The sequence below is a fragment of the Corvus hawaiiensis genome, chromosome 7 (assembly GCF_020740725.1).
Source record: "Corvus hawaiiensis isolate bCorHaw1 chromosome 7, bCorHaw1.pri.cur, whole genome shotgun sequence".
Lineage (NCBI taxonomy): Eukaryota > Metazoa > Chordata > Aves > Passeriformes > Corvidae > Corvus > Corvus hawaiiensis.
Window position 1 is genome coordinate 26,920,292 of NC_063219.1, and position 21,045 is coordinate 26,941,336.

The following is a 21,045-nucleotide window of genomic DNA, read 5'->3' on the forward strand; positions in this document are numbered from 1 at the left end:
TAATGTTTATGCTTTGAAATGTCATCAAGTTGCTAAAGCTGCATAGGAAGAAAGGGATAAATTTGATCTTTGTCTGCTAAAATATGTCATTTAGGTAGTGTCACTTTCAGTCTTCCATCTTTCTGGTTTCAGTTTACTATCACAAAATGTTTTGAAAGCTGTTAACCAATTTGTATTGATACATTTGGCCTCAAAGATACTAAGTTCTTTCTTATTTTAAGGAAATAAGGGAGAGGAATAAAGGGTAATATTTATTAGTACTGTCTGCAAGAAACAGAGACACGACCTCATCTTTATTTACTGGTGCCAAGGAATCCACATGGGTAAATTCATGTAAAAGGCCACCAAAAACTTGCCTTTGTGTTCTATTAGAAAGTCTTAGGAAGATTCCAATCCCTATGAAACTGCAAAATGTTGTGTTTTTTTCAATCCCTATTATGTCCTGGGAATAAAATATGATTTGTGCTTTTTTCCCCCCTCACTGTGAGAAAGCAAACACGAAGAATCAGATGTCAGACGAGTTTTCTCATTCACCTTTGATGAGATTTCTTTCAAAAACAAACCAGCAAATGCTTTCTATATGAACTCCATACTTTTCAAGTACAGAGTTTTGAGACACTAAACAGTTTTGAAAATGTAGTGTCACATTTTTCTCTTTCTTTTCTAGTGACACATTTAACAAATGTTAAGCATTTCTGTCATTCCCATGTTAGCATATGAAGTGTGAAAATTAATATTACCTGCTAATTGAAAGGTAATTGGTTTGGGGCTAGCAACTGTCACTCCATCAGGGAAAAGAAAACCCAAACTCTACGTCTTCTGTTAGCCTGCAAGAAGACGTAGCATGGATGTTGTCTGGAAAAATCCATCTGTAAATTAATTGAAAAGGACATGTAGGATGAGTCTTATGAACCCACCAGTTGAATTCAATGAAGGAGCAACATAGACTTCTAAAAATACTCCTCTTCTAGAAAGAGATTAATGACTCTACTAATGTACACTGCTATTGCAGAAAATAACTTTGAGAGCCAACTAGAACCCACAGTGGGATCTCCACAGAGAGTGAACAATGTTGCTAAACTGAGATCTGTCCTTTCCCTACCTACTACTGAAAGAAATCTGTATGTAAAATGTGAGGAAAAGTGAATGCATCAAGAATAGTTTCAAGTTTTTCTGCAATCAGTATCTAACACATCATACTTGGTGCATTACTGAGATGTCAGGTCTTTTGATTCGTTCACAAAATTGATCTCAGTTGTGCACTGTTAACTTCCTGGAAAACACAACGGCTTTCTGCCACATAGTTTCACCCACTGAGCTGGGAAGAGCTACCCTGCTTTTTGTCTCCAAATTTTCGTAGCCCTCCTCTTGTAATGGTTGCAAAAATATCATCAGGGTTGTGGGTGGGCTGAAACTTTTCTACTACAACACCTTGATCTCTTTTACTGTTTACTTGCTGCTTCTTCATCTCCATCTTCTATTTATGCTGAAAATTATGTGGGTTAAAGACCACCTTTCTATTCTGTATTTTCACATCACCAAGCAGCAGTCTGGACCCAAAGTAGGAGTAATACAAAACGTTGTAATAAATCATTTACTATATGTTCCTTTTTGTAAGCTGTTGGAAGGTCTTTCTCTCAGTAAATTATATGGGAGAAGATGACAGAGATGAGAGATGCAAAGAGGAAGCTCTAGGAAGTGAATATAAAAAATTTTTAGATTGTTTTCTCTGAGCTATAAACAGTGTATAAATGATTAAAATGCACAGGACAGGACAAATAAAGTCAGGTCTTTTAGAGACATTAACATACAGTGATGAAGAGCTCAGACCAAATTTCACTGAAGGCACAGGGGCATCCTCCTGTTGTCTGTGTTTGGCTCTAGGTCTAATCTTCTTAGCTCCAACAAAAAACCACCTCAATATGCTTCATCATGTATATTCTAGGTGAATGGATGTTCTAAGCTGAACATTTGTGTCTGAAGGTTGTATTATTTTCCTGAACCAAAATCCTGAGGAGGAGGGATCCTCTCCTCACCATAGTCCATGGTGGTTCTAAAATTTAATCCACTTTGGCCCATGTTTTGCCATTTGTATCTTCATAATTCCCTGGATCTTATTTTGTTTGTCTTTCATGTCCACCAGCACCCAACTTTACTATACAAGGAAAGCTCCTCTCCTGATTTTTTTGTTTTAAATGATCTGTTTATTTCACAGTGACTTCAATTTAGGCTGGCTTCAGTGGCAGTCCTACCTGTTCAGCAGTTCTGAAAATCAGCCCAGGGCTTTTGTCTCCTTTTTCTATCTATGCAAATAAATGTCAAGTATTTTGCTATGAGTAATAACATGGTACTAAGAATAAAAGCTTTATTGGTTATTGTAAGTGCATTATAAAGGCTTTGTAGAGACACTAAATTCAATTATTTATCCAAAACTAAACAGAAATTAAGATCTTTCAACTAAAGTTTAAGAGCATTACTGGAATACAGAACTATTTGGTTATTTTGCTACACCTAATAATGAAAAGCAGGAGACAACAGCAGGCAGAGTTAACAAAATGATCACAAAGGAAAAGTGTATAAATATGTATTCATATGTCTCTATATATTTAATATTACATAAAAATAATGAATCTTGACATAAAAGTGCTCAACATAAATTTATTTGCAAAATAATATATTGGGTTGATTATGCATTCCTTGGTATCATTAGCAACATTTTTGATTAAATATTGGTTGAAGTTTTAAGAGGAAACTTTCTGTTGAAAAAAATGAATATAGAGAAAATACATTACCTGGAAGGCGATAATCAACACAATAAATTCACCATTTCTGACTTTCCTCTTTACGTGTAAATCGTTGCTCTTTCCATGATATTTACTACAGAAAGTATTAAAAGAACAATTACCCAGTCTTATCAATGTAATTAAAACTTTGCATTACTTACAGAATAAACCCCATAGTGTATATTTATAAGGTTCATAAACTCACAGGCAGCCCGATAACTTATTAGCCATCTGCTTGGTTTTTTACACAATTGATTAGAAGATTTTATCAGGGATTGACCTGGTGAAATACCCTTTGAACTTTTTATAAATGCAAAAACTTTTCCAGGAGAAAATACACCTGAAATAGCCGCAGGAAATATTAGGTGAGAGGGAATTCAGAGCCATGGGGATAAAAATGACTTCATGAGACAAGAACAGAATCCAAAATTCCTGACTGCTCCCTCCAAAGTGCTGTCCATTAAATTGCATTAGTGTAATTGCATAACTCTCAGGTCTTGAACCTTCTGTTATTTCAGTTCTGTGTCCAGTATAACAAATGCTGCCTTTTTAAAAGTACTTGTAGTCAAAATGCAATTTTGGGGGGCTTTTTATAGAATGAGAGGTTATTGTTTAAAAGACAAAAAGAAAAATAAAAAAGGTGCAGGTCACTAAGTAACAGGAGACATCAGATCCATCAAAAGGGTATTTTTTCCGATCTGATAGAATATGCTCATTTTTTCCAAGCAGGTGAGTTTTTCTGAGTAATTAGGAAGATGTGATCTTGAATCTAAGTAGCTTTTCTGAGGTGTAGGCAAAGGGTGGTACAGTTGTCATATAAGAAGTCACTAATGCCACTTGCAAATCTCAAGATAAATTTCAGCATACAGAAGTTTGTTTGAGGATGTTGGGAATAATCTAATCTCCTCTTTCAAATTTAATTTAGTTTTAAGTGGAGGCTTTTTTACACTTTTGCTGTGTCCCTGCCACAGTTACATGCTGAGACTATTGCACATCACATCAGATTAAGGTCATTTAGCAGCGTTATAAGGATTCCTCTCCTTCCTCTGCCTCTTATTCTCTCTTTTAAAACGAAGCATCACCGCAATTTCGTGATTAAAACCCTGTGTCTTGGAGCATGATGAGAGACCTTGGCTGGCTTCCAGCTGTGATTAAGGCTATGATTTTTGGCCTAAAGGGTCATGTGGAATCACAACTTCACTGACCCTTTGATCAGAACTGATTAAGAAGTGTTAGCTTGCTCACTGTTTGGTACTCCATTATCTACCATGTGGAGCCTATAATAGGGAGATATTGCTCTGTCAGCAGCCTGAGGAAAATTCAACCTTTGAAAGACTTTGTGGACAAGATCCTTCAAATTGACAGGAAATTTTGAGTACTTTATCTTTCGGTTAAGCAATTCGAGAGGAGGCTGAGTTTTAGAAAGTCCTTAGAATCATGTTGATGGAAAGGTGAATATTTCCCAGACATCCTTATGGTGTAAGGAACCGAGATATCGTAAAATTCTTCAGATGTTTGGTGTGGCTCACACAACGCTTTCCAAAGTCCTGCACAGGCTGAAGATGAGAGAAGGGAGCAGAGACAACAGTTTAGAATTCACTGTTCTACAAGCAGTTTTAAGGGGCAATACAAAGAATAGAAGCATGGATAAATAAGTGATGGCAAAGAAATATTTAACTCATGAGTTGGTGTCTCTTATATCTTCATATGTCTGCTGCCTCTTGGATGAAAGGCTACTAAAATGTCAGCTCATTTACTTGGTGAGTAGATTTATGGAGAACCCTGATAATTCAGCCAGGAAATTGGTTATTATGGATTGTAGAGCTCACAGGAAGAGTTTCTAGTTATCTAAAGGAGAAATGATTACACTGAAATAGGAAAACACCTCCCCATCTTTTTTTCAGCTTCATAATAGAAGCTGTCTTCCAGTTATTCAAGACTTCTGAGAGTCTTCCTCTGATACCTAGCCATAACAAGAACAGGCAAGCTTGAACACTTCTGCCCCTGAAAAGCTTTTTTCTCCTCTTCAACATTGGCTTGAACACTGGGAGAGGCAGGAAGGAACACCTTTGTCCATGTTAAGAGTGTGTGTGTATGAGTGCATGCGTGTATGTAAATATATAACCATATATATATATATATATATATATATGGGTATATCTCAGTGATTTGAGTCTGGCTTTGGTCTGTGAATATGACAGCCCAGAAAACCAGGTGGGAAAGTGACAAGACTTGGTCTGTTCCTGCGGTCAAATCGGGGACCATTGTTAGTCAAATGAACTGAGTAGAAAGATTCCCATCTGCTTTATTAGGGGTAGGCTGATCGTAATCTGATGGTGTGTCAAGAGAAACAAAGAATTATGCTCTTTTAATGGACTCTATACTCTTCTATTGGACAGTCATTAGAGGACAATTTTCATAATATACATAGTCCAGGGCTATCTCATCTTGCTTTAAATGTCATACAGGCTTGGGTATGCATTACCATGCTTAAAAAAGTATATCCAGGGAAGTTAATAGCCTTAATGTGCTGGGCAATGTTAGTAAGTTAGTAAGATCTTGCAGTTCAATTAGAACAGACAATGAGGCAGAAATAAGTAAATATCCTATGAAAACATTAGGACTGATAAGACCACTAAAGAATAACTTGGCTGGCTATTCCACATAGCAGTGTTTTGGCAAACCCAGGAAGGGCTGGTTATAACCACCAATATCCCCTTCCAAACTGCAATATATGCTCAAACAAACCATTTTTAACCATATAAAACTTACCAAGGGGATGAGTAATAGTCAGCATGGATGTATCATGAACAAACCATAAACACATGATAATATGTGAACACAATGTGGTAAAAGTAATTGTATTCTATGAAATGCCTTGTGGATAGAGTGGCAAACGTAATTTTTTTACTGCAATAAGGTTGCTGAGTCTTACATGATATTCTGATATTCAAAACAGAGATATGTTACTAAATAAAGTTATTCTTAGGTGGGTGGATATTATACAGTTGGGATACCATATGTAAAGAGTAGATATGAGTTAAATCTCAGCAGCTCTGTGGGATCTGCAGGAGTGAGCTCTGGACATAGGATTGTTTGGGATTATATTTTCAGACTGTCTAACTGAAAGCACATTCACATATGTTGGGAGAAAAACATTCAGAAATCAAATGTATTTTGACGGTTTTAAAGTGATCAAGTGTATCATGTTAGATGGCCAAATGAATGGTATAATTTCTAGAGTGTTTGTTTCCTATTATTTCCTTAAAAAGGAGGAAATAAGAGGAAACACACACAGCTAATGGAGCTCAATATTGAAATTAGTGGGAGCCTTGTTGCTGAATGTCAAGCCCACCAGGGACTTCACGTGGGCTATATATAAAGAGAGGGTCAAAGCTAAAAGTCAAGCCAACAGCTTTGAATTAAGATTCTATATCTTACTTAGATATTCATGTACCTTTTCTTATATTCAGCATGATTTTTATTCCTTGGAAAAATTTCCATAGCTTGCTAACTCTCTTTGTCAAGAAATTTCTCATTAGAGTAGTCTTAGCTTATTTACTTTTTGCTTATTCTACCTCCCTATCTGGTTTTGCTGAACACTAAAGGCTGATTTCCCACAAAGGTAAATGAAGGCCATGAGATCTTCCCAGGACAATATGAGACAGCAGGAAGGTAGGAAAGTTTCTGTGTTGCTTTTAAATGGGTAACATCTGAAGGAATATATGTAGGGCTTAATGCTGACATCAGAATGTTTCCAACAGATTCGGCTTTTCTCCAATATTACTTTTTCTATAACACAAAAATAATTTTATAACACAAATAATTTATACCGAAGGGGACTTAATCAGCAAGCCCGCCTACTTACGACAGATGTAAAACTTAAGTAAAAAAAAAATCAAATAAGGGAAATGTCATTGTGTTTAAAAGCTGGAAATTAACTACATGAAATAATTCAAATCACATAAAGAATGCAGACCGTCTGTAATGGTACTAATTTTTTTTTTTCTTAAATGCTCTTGGAAGTAAAGACAAGTATGCAGTGTCTTATAAGTTCTTCAAAATAATTTCCAGATAATGGTGTTGTGTCTTTATTTACAACTACTTTTACCTCAGTGTAATCTGATAGACTTCATATGATATAAAGGTGGTGGGACATAATGTATTTTTCACCTTTCTCAGGGTGGATATTTTCACAGATATTCTCTTCCTTCTGTATGCAGAAGACTACTGTGATTCATCCTAATTTGGTGCTGAGTGAGGATATTTTAGCTGCTAACAAATATTGCTTGAGCTCTTATTGTTCTGAAGACTAACTTGAATGAATGGATCCCATAAATTCTAGAGACGGTGTGAAATACCCTGATGCATCTTCATCAAAATCATTTTGTTCACTGGAAGAATAGACATCTTAATGTATGCTGCTGTATGCTGTTAATATTCTCAGATCATTTTCAGGGCCCCTTGTCTTGTACTTGTTACCAAATCCTTGTCACCAAATCCTTGTCATGGCTTCAATACATTGGAATGAAAGATGCAAATTATTCATAAGGGGAAATGTAAAAGGAGTGATAGTACAGGGTACACAAAAATTGAGCTTTGTGTGTTTGGTTTTTCATCTCTTTTTTTTTTTGTTTGCTTGGATTTTTTTTTTTGTTTTGTTTAATAAGCAAAGAGTAATGGATGCAACTTTTTTTTTTTTGCTTCAATGTGCAGTTTTATGGGTACTTTGTTAATAACAGACTCACAGTGTAAAGATTTGTGGCCACTTCCACAGGAGCCATTTTCTACTTTTTCTGGTATTATGTCCAACATTTTCAGGCACATTTCATGTTGACAAAACAATATTCAAGTGACCATCAGATAATTATCTTCAGTGGGAGGTGCAGAGCTTCCCAACTCTTAAGCTCATTTAGGAAATTATTCTATGCTGTGATGAGGACTGTGATCTAACTCAGATATTTTGAATGGATTCTCATTCTTCTATAAATTAACACCAGTGACAGTAGAGTAAAAGATATTGTTTAAGTATGACTCAATTTCTTTCTAAATGATAAATGTTAACTTAGGTTCCAAAAATTGGCCAGAGAATGTTCATTTATTTCTACCAGCAGACATTCAGCCTGAAAACTGTATTGAGGTAAAGATAAAATTAATAAGAGATTGACAAAATGTTCAAGAACTTCAAGAACTGTGTAATTTTAAAACCACAGAAGGGATGCAAAAGAACTTCCCAAACACATAAGGAGCAGATTTGCCACAGGCCAAGAGAATCCAGCACATTTTCAAAGGTTAACAGAGTATCAGAAAGTCTGAGGCTACATCTGAGTAGCTGAATTATTTCTTTGCATTGCTGTTTCTGCAAAATTGTTTGTTAAAGGAGTTACTACTTAAAGTAAAAAAAATTTGGAGGACTTTTATTAAAACTTGTTTATCTTCTAAGGAGGTTATGCAATAATTGGACACTAACAATTGCAAAAATAAGAATCTTTTCTCTTGTGAGATTTCTGTGCTTAACTATGATTTGTAAGCACTCACTAAAATGACCTAAAATCAATGGGGAATGAAAGTGGCGTCTGTATTTAAAAATAGCTCCAGGAAATTACCAAAAATTAAACATGACTCTATTTCTGCATTAAGTGGTAGATGCTATAGCAAATAAGAAAATTGTTAAAAATGCGGTTGAACATATTAAAAGTGATAAAGAAGGTATTCAAAAACTCCTACATTGTGGAGAGGAATGTGGAAGAGATGAAGAAGAGAGTACTCATTAGACCTGAAGAACTGGTAGATGCTCAAAAGGAAGCCAGTCAGTCATCTAGAGAAGCTTAGTTAAAACCAGCAAGTAATGGAAATATTCAGAGAAGCCTCTCGCTCTTTGAGAACATAATGATGAATACATTTCAGGTCACTTTGGAAAGTGACCTGTCATTATCACCATTTTCAGCATGAAAAATTGAAACATGAAAAGGGAGAGGTGCCTGACAAAGGTCACACAGGAGGAATACGGCTACAATACAAAACATGTCTCCTCAGCTCCCTCTCAGTGCTTGCCCTGACACTAATGGGAGTCAGGGCTTTGGCTGCAAATAGTGGTGGGTGAATCAGGGTTCCCATTCCCCTCCAGTAAAGGTGTCTGAGAGACATGTGACCGAGGTCTGGTAATTGCATGGCTAATACTGAAAGGTTTTAGACAAAGTAGAAGACAGGAAAAAGCCTTCATTATTTCAATTAGGAGACTAGGCCATGCATAATGAATTCAGGCAGGAAAGCTGTTCTAGTCAGAGTTAGTTTAGGTTCAGAGAAGGGTGAATTGGAACTTTTTCTGAGGGCTGATTCTGAGAAGGGATGAAATTATAATACAGCATAAGTAAAGGAACTGTGAAGATGGTGAAGGACTGTTATTTATTAACGACTTGAATTTTCTTAATTTCTTGCTAATGTCCTATTTAGAAGGGGAAGGTAGGGGTTTTTTTTCATGGGGTGAGTAATGACTTAATTAACAATTATTCTGAGAAAGTTAAACTATGATGCACTAGAACTTACTGCTACTGAAGAGTATGATAAGTGTCCATATTCCATGAGCTTTAACTGATGGAAATCTATTCTGACACTAGAGACTCCTTTGATCTAGCAAATAATGATGAAGTAACTGAAAGCATGAGAATAAAAAAAAAAATCAAGTAAGATCAAATGAAATGGACCACTTCCTTTTTTCCTCATGAAAGTCCAAGTAAAGTACCATCAGAGCAGAGGTAAGTCTTGGGGGAGTATCAAAGAATGCAAGTTATCACAAGCCCTTCTAAAAACTGTAGCCTAATTTGACTGTGAGGTGGTGGATTTTATATAAGCTTTCTGGCAAAGCAGGGTAAGTTTCTGCTGTGGCTTGAGTGTATTTTATTGGGCTCATGCAGGAGTTCATGACTTTTCTCATGTATATCTCCTTGAAACAAACTTATTTTTCAGGGATGGTAATAGATTTAGAAGGTTACACTGACAAAAAAAAGCATACTGAGGACCTATTTTCAGTGCTGTTTTTTCCCCCACAATTTTTGTGTAGATCCAGACACTTCTGTGTGCGAATTTTTCTTCTCACATCCTTTATGGAGATACTGGTCTGTTTGGATTACAAGCAGCTCAGAAGCCTTCTCTGAGTATGTTCTTACTGGCAGATATTGAATAACTTGAACTCATGTGGCCTCCCTTGGGTATAACCTTCTCAGCGGGTACCTGACACATCCAGACACTCTGCAAAGAAGCTGGATTGTGTCTGAGCAGCAGGAGAATGGTCAGAATGGACAGATAGAGTGCTCAGCTCTGTCTGTCCCATCAAGGCAATCTTGTGTTCTAAAACACTGAGTAAATATGGTTCTTTATTTTAAAGAGAGATTAATCTGGTGACAGTCCATCTGGGCACAGCTGTTTTCTCTAGCACACATCAGTGACCACTGCACTGTATTAGCAGTTCCACTAAAAAGTGTGGGAATATGCTAGGAAAAGAAGTTTTTCCTCATAATGCCAGCCTTATCTTTCCATATTTTTCCCTGTTTAGTAGTTTTCAAACCATGCAATAATTATATAATAAACATGTTCAACAACAGGTTCTGAGAATTGTTAGACCCACATTTTAAAACTGATATCAGTGTTTAAGTTGTCTTCTCATTCTAGAACCTTTCTTATTTAGTTAACATTTCTGGCTTTTCTTTAGCGCTCTAATGTCCAGACTCTCACAGAGACATCTGAACATGAAAAGACAACATATATTAAAAATATTTAAACTCTCCTAAAATATGAAAGCACTAGAGGTTTCCAAGCATCTGTCTATGCTGCTGTATGAGTGAATTGTGCAAAGGGAAGACCATAAGTCTACAGACTTGTCACAGCATTCTGTGAGGTGTTTTAAGGAAAGCAAATTTTTAAAAAGAAAATTTTTAAAAGAAAAAAAGTGTATTCACTAATGCTAGTTAATTAAAAAAATAAACAGAGCATAATTTATTACTTTCAGACTAGCTAAAGAGTAGGTTTCAAGGGGGTTTTATTTTATTTCTCATGTACTTTTTCCTTCTGAGTGAGACATCCAATTAAATCTGTGTTTAACAAGTAGATATTTTGTTCCTCAGTTAGGCACATTGTAATTTTGCCATTAATGGAACAAACAAAGTACTGCCTTTTCTACCCTCTGTGCTCTTCCTCCAGCTGTCCCTGTTTTGGCTGGGTGGTCCTGCTTCAAAAACATCAATTCCTCAGCCTCTTGTGCTCTCCTCAGCCCTGGAGCTGAGATTTGGATGCTCCTTGCTAACCCAGCCTGGGATTTATCTATTTTCCCTGACTCTGCCAGGCAACCAGGATAAGAGTTTGTCATGCTCCATCCCTCATTAGTAAACAGTTATTTATTTGCCTCGAGTCTTCACACTAATCACTCTGGTTGTCCTCTAAAGCTTGCTGCAATGTTGCTGGAGCTTGCCGGCTTCCAGCCGGTCACGCATTAGGGACAGCGGCTGGCAATCCATCACGGCGCTTCACGCGCCGCGTCCCAGCTTGACTGACACGAGCTGACACGATCCCACACTTGGTAGCACAACACGACAGCTTAAAATATGGGAGTGGGTCATACCAGCCCTCTTAAAACTCCTTACTCATTTCAGACCCGTCTTCACCTCTTTTCCTCTTTAAAATAAAAACACTCTCACTTCAAAGAGAGGGAAAGGAAAAGAAACTCTGTGATGCATTAAAGCAATCTCTATGCTTTAGCAACGCAGAATTCTGAATTTGGATATACACATGAAAATTTGGTATTACTAATCCCTCAAAAAAATTATTTCTATTAAGTGAAAGTCTTAAAGGGATAAGTCAGGTGGGAAATGTTCTGAAGACAAAACAGATGGCTGAAACCTGGTTTAGGTTTCTGTCCTGCTACAGTGTCTGACCCAAGGCTGATCACTTAGGCTAGATTTTCAAAGATGTTTGCCTGCCAAGTCTTAATTTCGAAATTCCTAATACCATCAAATAACTTTATCCACCAAGGAAGTTTAGTCTCCCTTTGTCCAAATTGCCTTTTTTGGAAATTCACTGTCTTCTGCATTAAAAAAAAAAAAAAAAAGGTTTTGTAGTATTACAGGAACAACTAAGGAAGACGGATGGAAAGTATCACTTTTATTTTTCCCTATTTCAGTAAAGACTCTAGAATTATAATATACTGGGAACATTCTGGTAAATTGCCTTCAAAGCTCCCACATTTTTTCTGAGGGTATCATTCTGGAATTCTGGTACTATTGTTTTGGCACCTAGCATTTACTCTGTGCCTTTCCTCACAGTGTATCGTGTAGCTACCAAGCCATCTGTGTTTTATCTTCATTTCAGGCACGGTCTATTCACTGAAACTTGAATTGGATGGCAGTCTGCAGTTGTTTCTTTTTTTAATGTGTGCTAGGGCTATGTATAGATAGGAAAATCTCATTCTATTACAAATAACCTTTCTATTCCTCTTCTTTAGTTTTGGCCGCCATAAACTTCAGGTTTTTAAGTATCATCCTTTCTTTCACAGCACATGAAGGTCATCCAGTCCTTCCTATCTCTAATTCCCCACCAACCCTGTTTTCCCTCATTTTTCCTACTTCTTATATGCATACTCATGACTATTTAAGAAAAGAAAAAAAATACATCCCAGTTGAAAGCTGTGACGAATGTTCATTCATTACTTTCATACATAATTAAATTATTTCCTTAATTGTATCCAATTAATTTTTAAACTTTTTTACATTCAAATTAGGACACTTGACTTGCAATAAGAGAAGTTTCTCAGAATTATGAAGGACTGAATCCACACTTCTTGTGCTTCACATTGAAACTAAAAGGGAAAGTTTAGAAGGTATTCCTGAGAAAAAAGCAAGGAGAATCCATAAGGAAAATACCCTTTGGAATTCACTGAGAGCTTAAGTCCTACAATTTTTAAATTTATGTATAGATAGACACTTCGATTAAGCTACTGATAAGAGGAGCATAAACAATACCTAACAAATGAATGCATCTAAAATTTGGGGTCACATCTGTCTGCCTTGCTACCTCTGGCAGAGTGTAATAATTAGGTTCTCTCACCAAGATGAGAATTACAAAAAAATGTATTTGTAGAGAGTATTATCCCTTCAAGAAATTTCAGATCCATTTTTAATTGATGTAAATAACAGCTCTGCTGAAGCCAGTTGAACCCTGCTGATAACAGCCTGCGGGGAATCTGTCCTTCCATTCCTAGGTCAGATTTGACAAGAGTTGTGTGACCCACAGTTGTTTTTGCTTTGACAGTTTCCAAAGCATTTGTTATCATTTTATCTTGGTGAGAAGGTTTCTTCCCTCTATTTTGATTTCAAATTTTTTGAAACAAAAAGTAGTTAAAGCAGAAAGAAAGTTTAAACCACATTTGTTTACATAGATAATGAAATGTTTCACTAAAAGCATCAGAATGATTTAGTTTTGGTTTAAAACCTTTCCCTACAATTAGCACTGTCTAATTCTGTTCAAAGGCACAAAACGCCTGTTTACATCTAATACATTTATAGAGAATGAGAAAATATGTTTTCAACTCATAGAAAGGAAGTTTCTTCACTCTAGGTAAGTAAAATGCTAAAGAAGAAGCAAGTAATATCTCTTTTTATGGCTTTTTGCCCATACTTGCATTGCATCTTGAATGCAAACTTAAATGCAGCAGAGCTGCTGTTTGTCCCTTACCTTTCCACTGTCTGTGGGACTGTGTCAAGTGATCTAATGCTGTGTGCAAAAAGCAGCTACAGTAGATTGAACAAGGGAAGGATTTTGCCCTCATTCATTTGTTTTTAAAGAATGGTGTCCAGGGTGAAGGATGAGTCTTTATTAATGTGTAGGGAAGAGGGTCAAGAAAAGGTTTCTGTTTGTTTTCATAGAATCAAGCCCAGAAATGCTTTTGTACAAATCTGCTGTACCAAATCCAGCTCTATAATGCTAGGATTGATCAGAGAAAAGAAAAAAAAACCCCGATGGGAACCAAATTTGCAATGTTATCTTATAGGAAGGAATTCCTTCTTCACCCCAAGTTTATGTCCTGAAGAATAAAACCTGATAGAAGCTGTCAGTTTTATCTTAAGCTGCAGAGCTGTAAGGATTATTTCAGCTGAGGATCTTAATATTGGTCTCTGCCTTCACACAAGAAATGACACTTATGTAAGGAGATAGCAAGAGCTTTAAGAATTAAAATGAACTTAAACTGCAGGCTCTGTAGGGTACAGATGCACTTTCTGTCTGGATTTACACACACACACTGCTACATTTTCCATTGCTTCTTTAACTTTTGCCAAAAACTCGGTGAAAATTCAAAGCCTGGATGCAGAAGTGGGGTTGTCTGTCCTATACGCTGTCCCATACCTGGTGGGAGAGGGTAACAGGGAGGGAATAATTGTGGTTTCAAAGTAAAATTCCCTATTTCCATTATGGGAGCTTGTGCCCTGCACCCCCAATGCTTCTGCTACCCCTGAGGGGGGCTGTGCTTTTTCAAGAGAAGAAAGACAGGGCTTTGGAGCCTGAAAAGGACATGGGGAGCAGTAGCTTGCCACTGGTACACAATAAAGAGTCAGGGGAATAATTTTGTCTAAAATGATGGCAGCAGAGTCTTTTTCTTAATTGAAACTGAGTATTAAACTGGGAGGTTCACAAAACATGCAACTAGAGACACAGAAAAAGGGGGCTGGCAAGGAGGAGCACAGCAATTATGTTGGATGAGGTGGAACCTTCACATTGGTTGCATGATCAGGATGTGTGCTGCCCAAAACTTTTTCTCTTCAATTCATTCCTTAGAGGGCCTTTTTGGGAGAGTACTGAAGAAACATCTCTCGGAAGAGAGAACTGTGTGTTATGTTTCTTCTGTTTCAAAAACGAGGAAGGCCAGGGGCTTCTTTTTTTATTTTTCGCTGAGGAAAAACGGCACATCAAGTGGGTTGAAAAAACACTTTGTTTGCCTGATTTCAGCAAGGTCTCTGAAAAAGAAAGGCATGGCCTTCCTTCACAAGGTATGTATGACTAGTGTGTGACTATCTTGTTGGCAGATGCTGAATCTAGGAGACAACAAAAGGAGAAGTAGAAAAGTGTTACCTTGGGAAGTGGTGGTCAGAGCCTGAAGACTGGCACCATACCTCTACCTCAGCATGTCTCAAGAAGGACCAGCCAGGAAAGGGAAATCTGCAGCAAACTGCATGTGGAGATTGATGGGTCAAAGACAACTTAGGATGGCATTTCCCTGTAGCTCGCTGCTGGAGACCTGGGCTTTGGCTCTCAGTTACAGAAAAAAATTCGAGGTACTCTGAAAACTATCCTGGATAAATAAGGGAAACTAAGGACTGTTAAAATATCTCTTCTTTCTTGTATATTTTCCACTTGGAACTAGGAAATAAGAGAGATCTCTTAAGGAAGATGGCTGAATGCCCTAGGAAAAGAAGAAAAAAATAATGAAAAAAAAGAGAAAAAAATCTGTTGGCAATCCTGGATCTCTCTAGGCAATTTTAGGTGCCTTCAATAAAATGCTTTCCTAATCACTGTCACAGCTGCTTGCTTGACTAGATAGAACTTTTTTTATCAATCCAAAATACCGGCTTTAACAACTTTTGCAGTTTTCTATGACTGTGAAAGTTCTTTCTGATATACTTTTAGCAGCTTTAGAGATTACTGTCTTTCCAAAACTAGGCTTTTCAAATGAAAGAAATTATTTTTGTTCAGTTTTGAGGAGTCATCCATAAGATATCCAGCATGAGACATCCTCCAGTGGTCTCTTGTTCAGTAATACTGGTCTCATTTAAAACTTCATAATGAAGGCTCTTAGCAGGGTCTAGAAACTCTCTGTGGTTAGCCCATGATCTTCCAATGTTGGCATAGAGTACATGTGCAGGTCAAACTGCAGTGCCCACAGTCTCTTATTTCTATTATTAAGATCTTTAAAGCTCAGTCTGAGAGTCTTTAGGCATCTAGGAGTGTAGTCTTGCAATAAGTACACACTCAACATTAAATATTGGCCCAAATTTCTTAATCTCCCCTTTTAATAACAAATTGGTGGTATTCATCCTCACAGTGTCTTCTCAAAGATTTAAATGGTAGCTATTGAGAAATGTATTTTATGACAACAAAATAAGAGCTGAACCATAGAAATATATTTTTTGGGGGAGTTATATAATGCAGGAATCATTTAATAGTAGTAGTGGTGTAATTAGTTTAAAATTATGTAAACAGTTCATGTGTAATTATTTTTCTTTTAAATGGATTCAGTTTGCATGGAATATGAAAGGACTGAGCTGTCATGCACTATAAGGAAATAACATGGCTAGACACACAATGAAGCAGAGTATTTCATAAACACTCACTGGAATATTTTAAAATGGTCCAATATTTAGTTCAAGAATACTCAGAAGTTATGAATTGTAAACAAACAAATTTATGAAGCTGTTGACACCTTAGATACAAAAATTCCTATTGTCTGCAAATCCTAGAACAGCAGAAGAAAGTTGCTCCTACTGCAGTATCTAAATGGAATCTTAGAAAGTTGGAAAGATTATAGAAACACTTCAGTGTCATAATAAGAAAATGCAAGGGAGAAATACATTTTATAGATTAAAAATATCACCCTGTTTGTACATTTTAGACAAGCCTGTCTATATGGACAAACCTGATAAATCAGAAAAATATATTTCATCTCTCTCTTTCTCCTCTGTTAAAGAAACCTCCAGAGCAAACTTCACAAATAGGGGCTCCAAAAGAAACAAAGAGTTATGTATATAACAGGGTTTGTTTCTTTCTTACGAATCTAAAATTTGCTCATAGAACTGAGCAAAAATAATAAACTCATGGGAATTAAAAATAAATGAAGAAGCATTCTGAAACCTGTCTTATCTCTAATTAATCATGTAATATCAGAACAAAGACCATTTTTTTTTCATAGTTCCCAGCTCTCTCTTTCATGTAAAATAAAATATTTCCTGGGTTCACTGGTTCGAACACCAGCCAATTTATAATTAGATTTTTCTCCTCCCATCCCCCCATGCCAAATTATTCCAGCAGCTTTGGCCTATATTTATCAAAGTTTCTTGAAAGGTTTTGTTTCTGTTCTTTATTTTTTTTAACAGCTGTACAGTAGAATTGCTGCACTAATCTGGGTTTCATGTTTTGAGCTGTATAACTGTGTCATATGTTATTTGAAGGAACCCTGGAGCTGCTGCTGGACAGACATAGGAAAGCAATTTGGTATCCACGTGTGTCTGAGTAGAGACATAACAGGAGTCCTCCTCCTTCTGGACTTGCAGTGAAAATGGAGAGAGAGACAGAGATGAAGCGGATCAGAGTCACCACCTGTGGATTCAGCAGCATCTCATTCGTCCTTCTTCACCCTGAGCTTTTTGCTGGTGGGGGTTCCAGAGTCATTCCTCTGGGGTGCCACCTTCATGCAGTCCAAATTCTGGGTATCCGTGGGGTAGTCACGGATGCCATTGCCATAACTTGGAGTGATGTGTAGGGGAGTTGCTTCCTTTCCCACATTTTGCCAGAGTGGAACTTTTTGTCCAGATGCATTAACCAAGATGTGCTAACCCGGTCTTACCTCTGCTAGGCCTGGAATTAGTGCGTTCCTCTTGCAAATTCCTCCCTTCTGTGCTTATCTGAAGTATCCCTGTGGTGGCTTATCATCTTATGGGAAGTTCCTTCTGTGGCCTTGACACTGTTTGAGACAGGCAGCTGCATTTTTAAAGTCCTTTTAGATAGCCATTCTTGGAAATGTTGTTACATGTGACAAATAAAATTTAGGGAAACTTCTTTCAGATTTCAGTGAGGGCAAATTAAGTTGAATGAAACTATTTCTAGACTAAGCATATTATATGCACATGTTAGCTACCACAGCTTGCTTAGTGCTGGGATATCAAATCACATCATGTAACTTCATTCCAGTTCTGGCATTAGAGGTCTTTGTTAAAACACAACAGTGTTTTCAGCTTTTGCAACATGAGAGTATTTTTATCAAATACTTTGTGAACATTGAGGCGTATGAATGAGACAGGGAATGAAGCAGGGTGTGTGTTATTAGTGGAACCATATGTACAGAAATGATTTCTTAAGAATGCTCCAACACTGTAGAAGATGGCTAGAATTTAGGACCTGGTTAGCAGTCTTAGCTAAACAGGGCATGTCATATTTTGCATGATGTACCCTTATTTTATCAACATGTAATGTACTGTCTGGCATATCACACCAGAGAGCTTCCTCAGCTGATGCAGAAAGTGACTGTGACAGCTATTTTTATTGCAAATCTCTCCTCCAGTGTCCCCTCTGCCATAAAATTGGGAAACAAATGAGAGAACTTGATGAATAGCAGATTCAGTTTATTGGCAGTTACATTTATTTTTCTATCTTTATATAAAACATGAAGTATCAATATATCAATCTTTATGTATGTGACTGTAACCATATTTTTCCAGCCTGTGAACAGTGCTTGTATTCTAGGCTCATAAGCTGTGTGGGAAAAGGCCCTCTGAGTGTTTGAATAACTCTTAGCACAATAGAGCTTAAAGGATGATTTGTGCCTTTGGGCACTGCAGCCGTGTAAGTATGGAACATCTGAAATATATTCTGGAATATGGAACTGAAAATGAAATGGGAAATACTCATTATGTTGCATGTGTTATGATCAGCCTAATTTGTAAGTACTGAAGTAGTTTGTCTTCAGAGGGACATTAGGTAATATCTGGACAAACCCAAAGCAGCTTTGGCTCAGATTTACAATGTTATTCAAGCACTTCCCTCCCACTGATTTCCAAAGGCAATGGGGACAGATTGACTAGGCTCTAGGGACCACCACCACTTATTCTTTTTACTGAGGGGATGCTTTGGAGCAGATAGGTTGCACAGTATCTATCTGCTCAAATCCTGACCAGTCTTAGACAGGTGATAAACACTGTGACAATGAGCCTAGGGGAGCAGAGATAGTTCTAATCATGAACAGATGTCAAACTGACAGTGTTTTGGCCTATTAAAACCTGTACTTGGACTTGCAGACTTAAGGGTTGTGAAGCCATTAATACTCCTCTTAATTCAACTCAAATATTAAGATTTAGATCTTAATATAAGATCTATGTATGTTCTTGAGTTGATAGAATAGAGTAGGGGCGGTGCAGGGTGATGCTGGGTCCAAACCTGGCAGCTGGGTTAGGTGCAAGTGCCCCAAGTACAGGCAGTGTGGAAAGTAGGCTGTAGCAGGACATTGGTGCTTGTTGGAAACATTTACAATAGCCTAGTTTAAACATGGAACTGAACTGCCTCTATAAACCTAAGTACATCATTCATTAGGTGTGTCTTCTGCATATCTTTTGAATGCTGAAGACATCTTTGCATGCTATAAATAATTATTGATGTTTCACATAAGACACACTAACCATACTCCAGGACCGAGGTGTTATTGATTTAGCCATTATTTTTCACATTTCTTCTTTACCTTTAGAAGATTTGCTGCTCACTGCATTTTACAATTATTACATTCTGGAATTTTAAATGCTCCCAGAAACATACCTGCCTTTCAGATAATAAAACAACAGAATAGTGCATTAGATAAGATACCTGGTTTTGTTTTTAATCTCAGGTTTATGTCTTAATTTTATCATATTTTGATATAAAACAAAGTGAATCGTAATATATAAATACAATCTCTCTGGCCATAAGTCTCTAGGGAGGAAGATTCCATCTTCACCAGAACCTCGTGCTAGGTTCTATTTTACAATAGTGACCAGAGAAGCTGCAGAGAAATAATGTAGCATCAGCTATCATGAAAGATATTGCCACCTTTCTCCTGCCATTGTCCCACACACTTTGGATTCAGTATAGTCTCTTTACCAGAGAATGAGCCCCATCTGCAGTTGCACACACCACTGAGTGTCCAAGAAAGTGAAATTGCAAGCACTTAATATAAACAGCACCTTCAATCATTGAAAAATATCAAGCTTTTAGTAGGGTTTGTGAAGAACAGGAAGCAGTTCTTCACTTCCCAAGAGATAAGCAGGTATGTGCTTTCACATGTGCAATGTAACTGTGAATGGGTTTCTCAATATATCTACGATATACATGTGCTTACTGCAAAAATTAAGAAAGAGTGAATGTTAAGTTGCTGCTTTTTCTGTCTTGTCTACAGATTCACTCTATTATCCTACTTTAACAGTTTATCTTCACACTGACCCCATTTTTTATTTCTATAAATTGGGAATACTAGTATTTACCAGCATATGGTTTTGGAGATACCTGTAGTCAGTACAAAATCACCTGGAAATAATGTAAGTAGGACAACATATGAGTTGTGTAGATATTAATTTGTACTTCTTGGTTGAGCATGGCCAAGAACAACACTCAGGTTTTTGAACACTATTCTGTGCTCACACATGGCAAGGATGTAGAGTGAAAAAAAAATGATGGAATTGGAGTGCTGTGTGACCTTTTTTATTCTTTCTCTGGGCTTTAATTTCTCTGCCTTTCACAAGGAATTCTGGCATTTTCCTCAAACTTTAAGTGAATTTTGAGGTCTTAGAAGAAAGGAAGAGTGCTACAAAAAACCCCACACTGTGTAAAAAGTATAGCTTGCAGCTAATCTTGAGGACATTTAAAGTCAGGTTTCTTCATGTTCTTTTAAAGAGTAAGAACAGTGGTTCAGTTTTGGAGCCATAAATTGTCATAGAACTCATGTGTTTTTACCTGTCCATATTTGTGACTCCATATAATACTATATCTAATAATATACTCCACGTGTAACAAGGAATAGTTGATAGGCAGGCAATAGAATTGCTCCTATGCTTTATTTTCTCCCAGTTTGCTCTTCTATTCTTTGCTTTTGTGTTTAGTTTAGAGCAATTTATGTGACCTCTGATTTGATGCAGGCAGAAAAAAAATAATTGGACTTTATCCCCACTGGTCACCAAGACAGTGTCCAAGTGCTTAATGGAAACATAAAAATATCAATCTCATTTAACAATAAGCATTGTCCTCCCCTTCTCCCTATCTTCATTGCGGTATTCCAGAGGATATTGGCATCTGAAAAGAGCTCAGTGCTGAATTAACTGGGTCACACTGTGACCTGTACTGCACAGATGTTACCTTTTAATGGCTTCTAGCATTTACTGCCATAGCAGGCTGGGAGGAGGAGGGTAGGAAACACGTATGCAATAATTATATTGCTTATTTGCATGAACAGTGTCTTTTTAAACAAAAAGACAATTTTTGGTTTTGT